The sequence below is a fragment of the Arachis stenosperma genome, chromosome 7, assembly GCF_014773155.1.
Source record: "Arachis stenosperma cultivar V10309 chromosome 7, arast.V10309.gnm1.PFL2, whole genome shotgun sequence".
Classification (NCBI taxonomy): Eukaryota; Viridiplantae; Streptophyta; class Magnoliopsida; order Fabales; family Fabaceae; genus Arachis; species Arachis stenosperma.
In genome coordinates this window covers 64,710,922-64,719,826 of record NC_080383.1, presented here as the reverse complement: position 1 = coordinate 64,719,826, position 8,905 = coordinate 64,710,922, and the positions used below count along the sequence as shown (strand labels likewise).

The following is an 8,905-nucleotide window of genomic DNA, read 5'->3' as shown; positions in this document are numbered from 1 at the left end:
TGTGGAGTCCGGGAAGGATCTTGGTTCCCTGTAATCCTTTTATCTTTGGTTTTTTGCCCGGCCTGTGGGCTCTTTTTTAGATGCTTTGAACACCTTTTTGCTATTAGCTACTTGTAGTAACTTTTTTTTTAGCTTATTATGCGGTGTTTGTTCGCGTTTTGACTTTTAGCTCCGCTTTACGCTTTTTAGTTGTTTTTGGATAACAACCTTTTAGCTAGCGCTTTTTCTTTGAGACTTTCCTTTTGATTTCGTTTTCTCGCTTTGTACTTTTTAGTTGTTTTTGTATAGAAACTTTTTAGTAAGCGTTTTCGAAATCTTTGTTTTTGCCGTTGTAAGGCTTCTTTTCTCGGATCCGGGCTTTTCCTCGGACTTCGGGTGGGGCGGTCGAGTACTTCCCTTTGTTGGGTCCGACCTTGTCGTTGGTCGGCCTTTTAAGTTATTTTTGTAATCTCTTTTTATTTGGCTTTTTTTAGCCTTTTCAGAGTTGCTTTATAACTTCTCACATTAATTTGAACCTCGTCGCTTTATCTTTGCCGACCTTGTGTGGTCTCTTGGCAATGATTTTTTGCGTTTTGCCGAGCATAAATTAATGCGCCTTGGCGGGGTACTTTTCAGGATTTATTTCATCACGAGGAAGAAGAAAAGAAAATAGAAAAATTTGATTAGTATTTAAAAAAGAAAGAATAGAGTGTTTACCCTTGACTAGGTCGGGTGCCTTACTTGACCGGGTGTCTCATTAAAAAACCCTTTGTAGGGAAAAAGAGTACACCTCGGGTTATCTTTTTCTAGCTGTAGTATCGCCTTAGATTACAGGCGTGCCAGGCCCTGGGCAACTCATTGCCTTCTAGGTCAGATACTTTGTAATAGCCTGTTCCTAAGACTTCTGTTACCTTGTAGGGCCCTTTCCAATTTGCGGCTAGCTTTCCTTCTCCCGACCTTTGTGTTCCGATGTCATTTCGGATTAGAATCAGGTCGTGAATGGAGAAGCTTCGTTTTATTACTTTCTGATTGTATCTGAGGGCCGTTCGCCGTTTTAAGGCTTCTTCTCGGATCCGAGCTCTTTCTCGGACCTCGGGGAGGAGGTCGAGTTCTTCCCTTTGTGCCTGCGGGTTACCTTTTTCGTTGTAGAAGATGGTTCTAGGTGACCCTTCATCTATTTCGATAGGAATCATTGCCTCCATCCCATAAGCTAGTCGGAATGGCGATTCTCCCGTTGTAGAGTGTGGAGTTGTCCGATATGCCCATAACACCTGGGGGAGCTCCTCGGCCCATGCCCCTTTGGCCTCTTGGAGTCTTCGTTTTAACCCGGCCAAGATGACTTTATTTGCAGCCTCCGCTTGTCCATTGGCTTGTGGGTGCTCGACTGAGGTGAATTGCTGTTTGATTTTTAGTTCGGCCACCAAGTTCTGAAAACTTGTGTCCGTGAACTGTGTTCCATTGTCTGTTGTGATGGAGTAGGGGACTCCGAACCTTGTGACGATGTTTTTGTATAGGAATTTGCGGCTTTTCTGAGCCGTGATGGTGGCTAAGGGTTCAGCTTCGATCCACTTTGTGAAGTAGTCGACCCCTACTATGAGGTATTTGACTTGCCCCGGTCCTTGAGGGAACGGGCCAAGTAGGTCAAGTCCCCATTTTGCAAAGGGCCATGGTGCGGTGACGCTGATAAGGTCTTCAGGTGGTGCCTTGTGAAAATTGGCGTGTTTTTGGCAGGGGGGGCATATTTTCACAAAATCCGTTGCGTCTCTTTGCAGGGTCGGCCAGTAGAACCCGGCTCGGACTATTTTCTTTGATAATGCCCGAGCTCCGAGGTGATTCCCACACATGCCTCCATGGACTTCTTCGAGGACGCTCTTTGTTTCTGAGGTCGGGACGCACCTAAGGAGGGGGTTTGAGAATCCTCTTCTGTATAATACGTCGTGAATCAGTGTATAATTCTGGGCGTCTTTCATGAGTCTTTTAGCTTCCTTTCTTTCGGCGGGGAGAGTTCCCGACTTCAGGTAGCTGAGTATGGGGGTCATCCATCCTTGCTGTTGGTTGGATATATTTAGCGTTTCTTCCTCTCTTAGCATGGAGGGAGATTGTAAGGTTTCCTGGAGGAGACTTCTGTTGTTGCCTCCGGGTTTGGTGCTGGCAAGCTTTGAGAGGGCGTCTGCCCGGGCGTTTTGTTCCCGAGGTATGTGCTGGATCTGTATTTCTGAAAAGTGGCGTAATTGTGCCTGTGTTTGGTCCAGGTATTTTTTCATAGTTGGGTCTTTGGCCTGGTAGCTTCCATTTACTTGTGATGTGACGACCTGGGAGTCACTGAAGATCGTGATTTTCTGGGCTCCGACCTCTTCGGCTATCTTTAGACCTGCTAGTAGGGCCTCGTATTCGGCTTGGTTGTTCGAAGCCTGGAACTCGAATTTTAGGGATAGTTCTATCCGCGTTCCTTGGTCGCTTTCGAGTATAACTCCGGCTCCGCTTCCAGTTTTGTTTGAGGACCCGTCGACATACAGGTTCCATGAGAGTGGGGTTCCAGGGGTCTCAGTGTATTCTGCGATGAAGTCGGCTAGATACTGAGATTTTATGGCAGTCCGGGTTTCATAGCGGAGGTCGAACTCGGACAGTTCCACCGCCCATTGCAGTATTCGTCCTGCCAGATCTGTTTTTTGGAGGATGTGTCTCATGGGTTGGTTCGTCCGGACTTTGATGGTGTGGGCTTGAAAGTAGGGACGGAGCCTCCGAGCTGTGAACACTAGGGCGTAGGCGAATTTTTCTATCTTCTGATAGTTTAATTCGGCCCCTTGTAGTGCCTTGCTTACAAAGTATATGGGGTGTTGTCCCTGGTCGTTTTCTCGTATTAACGCTGAAGCAACTGCTCGATTTCCAACCGAGAGGTATAGTACGAGTTCTTCTCCTTTTAAAGGTCGGGTTAGGATTGGTGGCTGCCCAAGGAATTCCTTGAATTCTTGAAAGGCTTTTTCGCACTCCGGGGTCCATGAGAAGGGTTTCCCTTTCTTTAGGAGTGAGTAGAGAGGTAGTGACTTTATTGCTGATCCTGCCAAGAATCTTGATAGGGCGGCTAGCCTTCCATTCAGTTGTTGTACTTCTTTGACACACGTCGGGCTCTTCATATTGAGTATCGCTTGGCATTTGTCCGGGTTTGCTTCGATGCCCCTTTGAGTCAGCATGAAGCCTAAGAACTTTCCGGCTTCTGCGGCGAAGGTGCACTTTGTCGGGTTAAGTCTCATGTTGTGTTTTCTGAGGGTGCCGAAGATACTGGTGAGGTCGGTCAGCAAGTTTCTGTCTTCTTGTGTCTTTACCAGCATGTCGTCGACGTATACCTCCAGCTGTAGTCCGATGTGCTCTGAGAACACTTTGTTCATTAACCTCTGGTAGGTTGCCCCTGCGTTCTTCAGCCCGAAGGGCATCACCACGTAGCAGTAGTTTGCCCTTGGGGTTATGAACGAGGTCTTTTCTTGGTCGGGTCCGTACATCGGGATTTGATTGTATCCCGAGTATGCGTCCATGAAGGAGAGATATCTATAGCCTGAGGCTGCGTCTACTAAGGCGTCGATGTTTGGTAGTGGATATGGGTCTTTGGGGCAGGCTTTGTTGAGATCCGTGTAATCGACGCACATCCTCCATTTTCCGTTGGGCTTTTTTACCAGGACCACGTTTGCGAGCCATAGGGGGTATTTTACTTCCCTAATGAACCCTGCATCTAGCAGTGCTTGTACTTGTTCTTCTATTGCTTGCATGCGCTCGGGTCCGAGCTTCCGGCGTCTTTGTTGGACAGGTCGGGATCCCGGGAAAACTGATAGCTTATGGCACATCAGGTCGGGGCTTATGCCTGGCATGTCGGAGGCTTTCCAGGCGAAGAGGTCGGAATTCTCCCTTAAGAGGGTTATGAGTTCCTCTTTTAGGCCCGTTTCGAGGTTTGCTCCTATGTTTGTTATTTTTTCGGGTGTGTTCCCAATCTGGACTTTTTCGGTCTCTCCCTCTGGTTGTGGCCGAAGATCTTCTCGGGATTGGACTCGTCCGAGTTCTATCGTGTTGACCTCCTTCCCTTTTAGGCTCAAGCTTTCGTTGTAGCATCGCCGCGCTAGTTTTTGGTCGCCTTTTAGGGTAGCGATTCCTTTTGCGGTAGGGAACTACATACAGAGGTGTGGGGTCGAGACTATAGCTGCCAGTTTGTTTAGGGTTGGTCGCCTAATGAGGGCATTGTATGCTGAAGTGACGTCGACTATGATGTAGTCGATGCTTAATGTTTTAGATTGCTCGCCTCTTCCAAAGGTAGTGTGTAGCGAGATGTATCCTAAGGGATGGATCGGAGTATCCCCTAGTCCAAATAGGTCGGTGGGATAGGCCTTTAGCTCTTTTTCTTCAAGTCCGAGCTTGTCGAAGGCCGTCTTGAACAGGATATCTGCTGAGCTTCCCTGGTCAATCAGGGTTCGATGTAAGTTGGCGTTTGCTAGGATAATGGTGATTACCATTGGATCGTCGTGTCCGGGAGTTATCCCTTGAGCATCTTCTCGGGTAAATGAGATAGTGGGTAACTCGGGCAGGGGACTGTCTTCTCGGACGTGATAGATTTCTTTGAGGTGTCTTTTTCGCGAGGATTTGGATGTTCCTCCGCCTGCGAAACCTCCATTTATCATGTGAACATGTCTTTCAGGGGTTCGCGGGTTTTGTTCGGCCCGATCTTCGTTGTCTCCCCGCCTTCTCTTCCTGGTCTCTTCTCCCTTCTCCGCTATGTATCTGTCGAGTTTTCCTTCTCTGGCTAGTTTTTCTATAACATTTTTTAGGTCGTAGCAGTCGTTAGTAGAATGACCGTAGAGTTTGTGATATTCACAGTATTCGGACCGATCTCTCCCTGCTTTTTTGTGCTTTAGCGGTCGGGGCGGTGGGATCTTTTCGGTGTGGCATACTTCTCTGTAGACGTCTACCAGCGAGACTCGGAGGGGGGTGTAGTTGTGGTACTTCCGTGGCTTGTCCGAGTTGGGTTCTTCTTTCTTCTTCTGTTCCCGATCCCGATCTCGGAGTGGGTAGGTTGATTCCTTCCTAGAAGAGTCTCTTAGCTGGGAGGTTTCCTCCATGTTGATATATTTTTCTGCCTGCTCCTGTACCTCGTATAGGGAGGTCGGGTATCGTTTGGATAGGGATTGGCTAAACGGTCCCTCTTTTAGGCCGTTTGTTAGTCCCATGATGGCTGCTTCGGTGGGCAAGTGTTGTATGTCCAGGCAGGCTTTGTTGAATCGCTCCATGTATTCTCGGAGAGTTTCTTGGTTACCTTGTTTGATCCCGAGTAGACTGGGGGCATGTTTTGTCTTGTCCTTTTGAATAGAGAATCTTGTTAGGAATTTTTTGGTTAAGTCTTCGAAGCTGGTGATTGATCTTGGTGGCAGGTTGTCGAACCACTTCATGGCTGACTTGGTGAGAGTGGTGGGGAAGGCTTTGCACCGGGTCGCGTCGGAGGCGTCGACTAGGTACATTCTGCTTCTGAAGTTGCTGAAGTGATGGCTGGGATCGGTGGTGCCGTCGTAGAGGTCCATATCGGGTGGTTTGAAGTTTCGCGGTACCTTCTCCTTCATGATCTCTTGCGTGAAGGGATCGTGGTCGCCTTCGGTGGTGGTGCCGCGTTCTGTTCGGTCTTTCAGGTTGGCCTCTATTTTCCGCAGTTTTCCTTCTAATTCTCTGCGCTTTCGAGCTTCCCTTTTCAGATCTTGTTCAGTTTCTTTCTGCTTTTTTATGTCCTCTTCGAGTTGCTTTAGTTGGTCCTGTTGTGCTCGGACTGCTTTTAGAATTTCCGAGCTTTTTTCTTTTTCGGAATTTTGTGGATCTTTGTTTGGGAGTGATGTTTTTGGGCGATTCTGTTTGTTTCCTCCTGGAGTGCGTGGTGATAGAGGGCTGTCCGGTCGTTCTCCGGTGTCAATTTCGTCCTCTTGTTCAGATGCAGCGTGGTCATTGTTGAGAGGGTCGTCCGCCATGGTAGAGAGATGACTTCCAGGTCCCCGGCAACGGCGCCAATGTTCTGAGGGTTTGCCTGAAACGTGTAGCTCGGTCGTCTGGAGAGGCCCGAGGTGGGGGGTTCAGTGACCCGAGCTCTGATATGCAGAATGGTTGGTGGTTGTACCTGCAATGACACTCCGATGCTTAAGTTAGCATGGGTCCAAGCAGATATGTGTAGATTTGGAATGAATGCCATACCTGGGTGCTCCAGTGTATTTATAGTAGTTGGCGGTGATCTCCTCTGGATAAGATATTCTTATCTTATCTTATCTTTTGGGAGTTTTATCTTTATCTTTGTGGAACCGCCTTTCCTAGGCCTTTTCGGCCTTTAGGTTTTGGGCTTCGTTCCTTTTGATGGGCCTTCCTTGCTTATTGTCTGAGGTCCGACCTTTAGGTGTGAGCTTTAGGACAAGGTCGGACCTCTTATGAATAAAGTCGGGTGGGAGGACCTCGGTCAAGGTATGAACAGTATACAAACTGCTAAGTTTGGTGTCTTGCATGCATTATTAATTGATTTTAGTTGCATTTTGATTATTCCTTATTATTAAAAATCCAAAAATATTTTTAATTTGTGTCTTTTCAAGTCAATAATACAGAGAATTGAAGATTCAGAACATACTGCAGAGGAATCACACAGAAAAAGCTGGGCATTCAAAAATGCCCAGTGAAGAAGGACAGACTGGCGTTTAAACACCAGCCAGGGTGCCTGGCTGGGCGTTTAACGCCCAAAAGGGTAGTAGGTTGGGCGTTAAACGCCAGAATGTGCACCATTCTGGGCGTTTAACGCCAGGATGGCACAAGGGGGAAGATTTTGTTTTCAAAATCAATTTTTTTCAAGTTTTCAAAGTTTTTCAAAATCAAATCTTTTTCAAATCATATCTTTTCAATCAAATGTTTTCAAAATCAATTTCTTTCCTTTTTCAAAGATACTTACTAACAATTAATGATTTGATTGAACATTTTTTGCCTTTTCTGTTAAGGAAGGTTTTATGTTTGAATCATATCTTTTCTTGTTAGGCAAGTCATTAATTTTTAAAAATCATATCTTTTCAAATTGTTTTCAAATCATATCTTTTAAAATTGTTTTCAAATCATATTTTCTCAATCACATTTTTTTTAAACCAATCATATCTTCTTAACCACATCTTTTTCAAAATAGTTTTCAATCAAATCTTTTTGATTTCTAATCTCAAAATCTTTTTCAAAAAGTCACTTGATTTCTTTTCTATTTTCATTTTCGAAAATTAAATAATGTTTTTCAAAAATGTTTTCAAAATTTTCACTTAATTTTCGAAAATTACTTCCCTTCTTCTCTCATCCTTCTGTTTATGGACTAACACTATCCCTTAATGCAAAATTCGAACTCCATCTTCTTTGATAAGTTCAAATTTTCTACTTCTGTCTTCTATTTCTCTTCTTCCTCTGACACCTCAAGGAATCTCTATACTGTGACATAGAGGATTCCATATTTTCTTGTTCTCTTCTCTTTCATATGAGCAGGAACAAAGACAAAGGCATTCTTGTTGAAGTTGACCCTGAACCTGAAAGGACCTTGAAGCGAAAGCTAAGAGAAGCCAAAGCACAACTCTCTTTAGAGGACCTGACCGAATTCTTCAAGGAAGAAGAACACATGGCAGCCGAAAACAACAACAATGCCAACAATGCAAGGAAGGTGCTGGGTGACTTTACTGCACCTACTCCCGACTTCTATGGGAGAAGCATCTCTATCCCTGCCATTGGAGCAAACAACTTTGAGCTTAAACCTCAATTAGTTTCTCTAATGCAACAGAATTGCAAGTTCCATGGACTTCCAATGGAAGATCCTCATCAGTTCTTAGCTGAATTCTTGCAAATCTGTGACACAGTCAAGACTAATGGGGTAGACCCTGAGGTCTATAGACTGATGCTATTCCCTTTTGCTGTAAGAGACAGAGCTAGAATATGGTTGGACTCTCAACCTAAAGAAAGCCTGGACTCTTGGGAAAAGCTAGTCAATGTCTTCTTGGCAAAGTTCTTTCCACCACAAAGATGGAGTAAGCTTAGAGTGGAAGTCCAAACCTTCAGACAGAAGGATGGAGAATCCTTCTATGAAGCTTGGGAAAGATACAAACAATTGATCAGAAAATGTCCCTCAGACATGCTTTCTGAATGGAGCATCATAGGTATTTTCTATGATGGTCTCTCTGAACTATCTAAGATGTCCTTGGATAGCTCTGCTGGAGGATCTCTTCATCTGAAGAAGACGCCTACAGAGGCTCAAGAGCTAATTGAAATGGTTGCAAATAACCAATTCATGTACACTTCTGAAAGGAATCCTGTGAACAATGGGACTAATCAGAAGAAAGGAGTTCTTGAGATTGACACTCTGAATGCCATATTGGCTCAGAACAAGATATTGACTCAACAAGTCAATTTGATTTCTCAAAGTCTGTCTGGAATGCAAAATGCACCAAGCAGTACTAAGGATGCTTCATCTGAGGAAGAAGCTTATGATCCTGAGAACCCTTCAATGGAAGAGGTGAATTACCTAGGAGAGCCCTATGGAAACACCTACAATTCTTCATGGAGAAATCACCCAAATTTCTCATGGAAGAATCAAGAGAAACCTCAACAAGGTTTCAATAATAATGGAGGAAGAAACAGGTTTAGCAATAGCAAGCCTTTTCCATCATCTTCTCAGCAACAGACAGAGAGTTCTAAGCAGAGTATTTCTGACTTAGCAACCATGGTCTCTAATCTAATCAAAACCACTCAAAGTTTCATGAATGAAACAAGGTCTTCCATCAGAAATTTGGAAGGACAAGTGGGACAGCTGAGCAAGAAAGTTACTGAACTCCCTCCTAGTACTCTCCCAAGCAATACAGAAGAAAATCCAAAAGGAGAGTGCAAAGCCATAAACATGGCCGAATTTTGA

General features: G+C 45.0%; 1 non-coding gene across 1 annotated transcript; it reads right to left on the bottom strand.

Moving 5' to 3' along the window:
• Window positions 1-8,026: 8,026 nt before the first annotated feature.
• LOC130942970 (small nucleolar RNA R71) lies at window positions 8,027-8,134 on the bottom strand. The gene has a single exon (XR_009071512.1). It is a non-coding gene; the product is annotated as a small nucleolar RNA R71 (small nucleolar RNA).
• Between the last annotated feature and the right edge of the window lie 771 nt (window positions 8,135-8,905).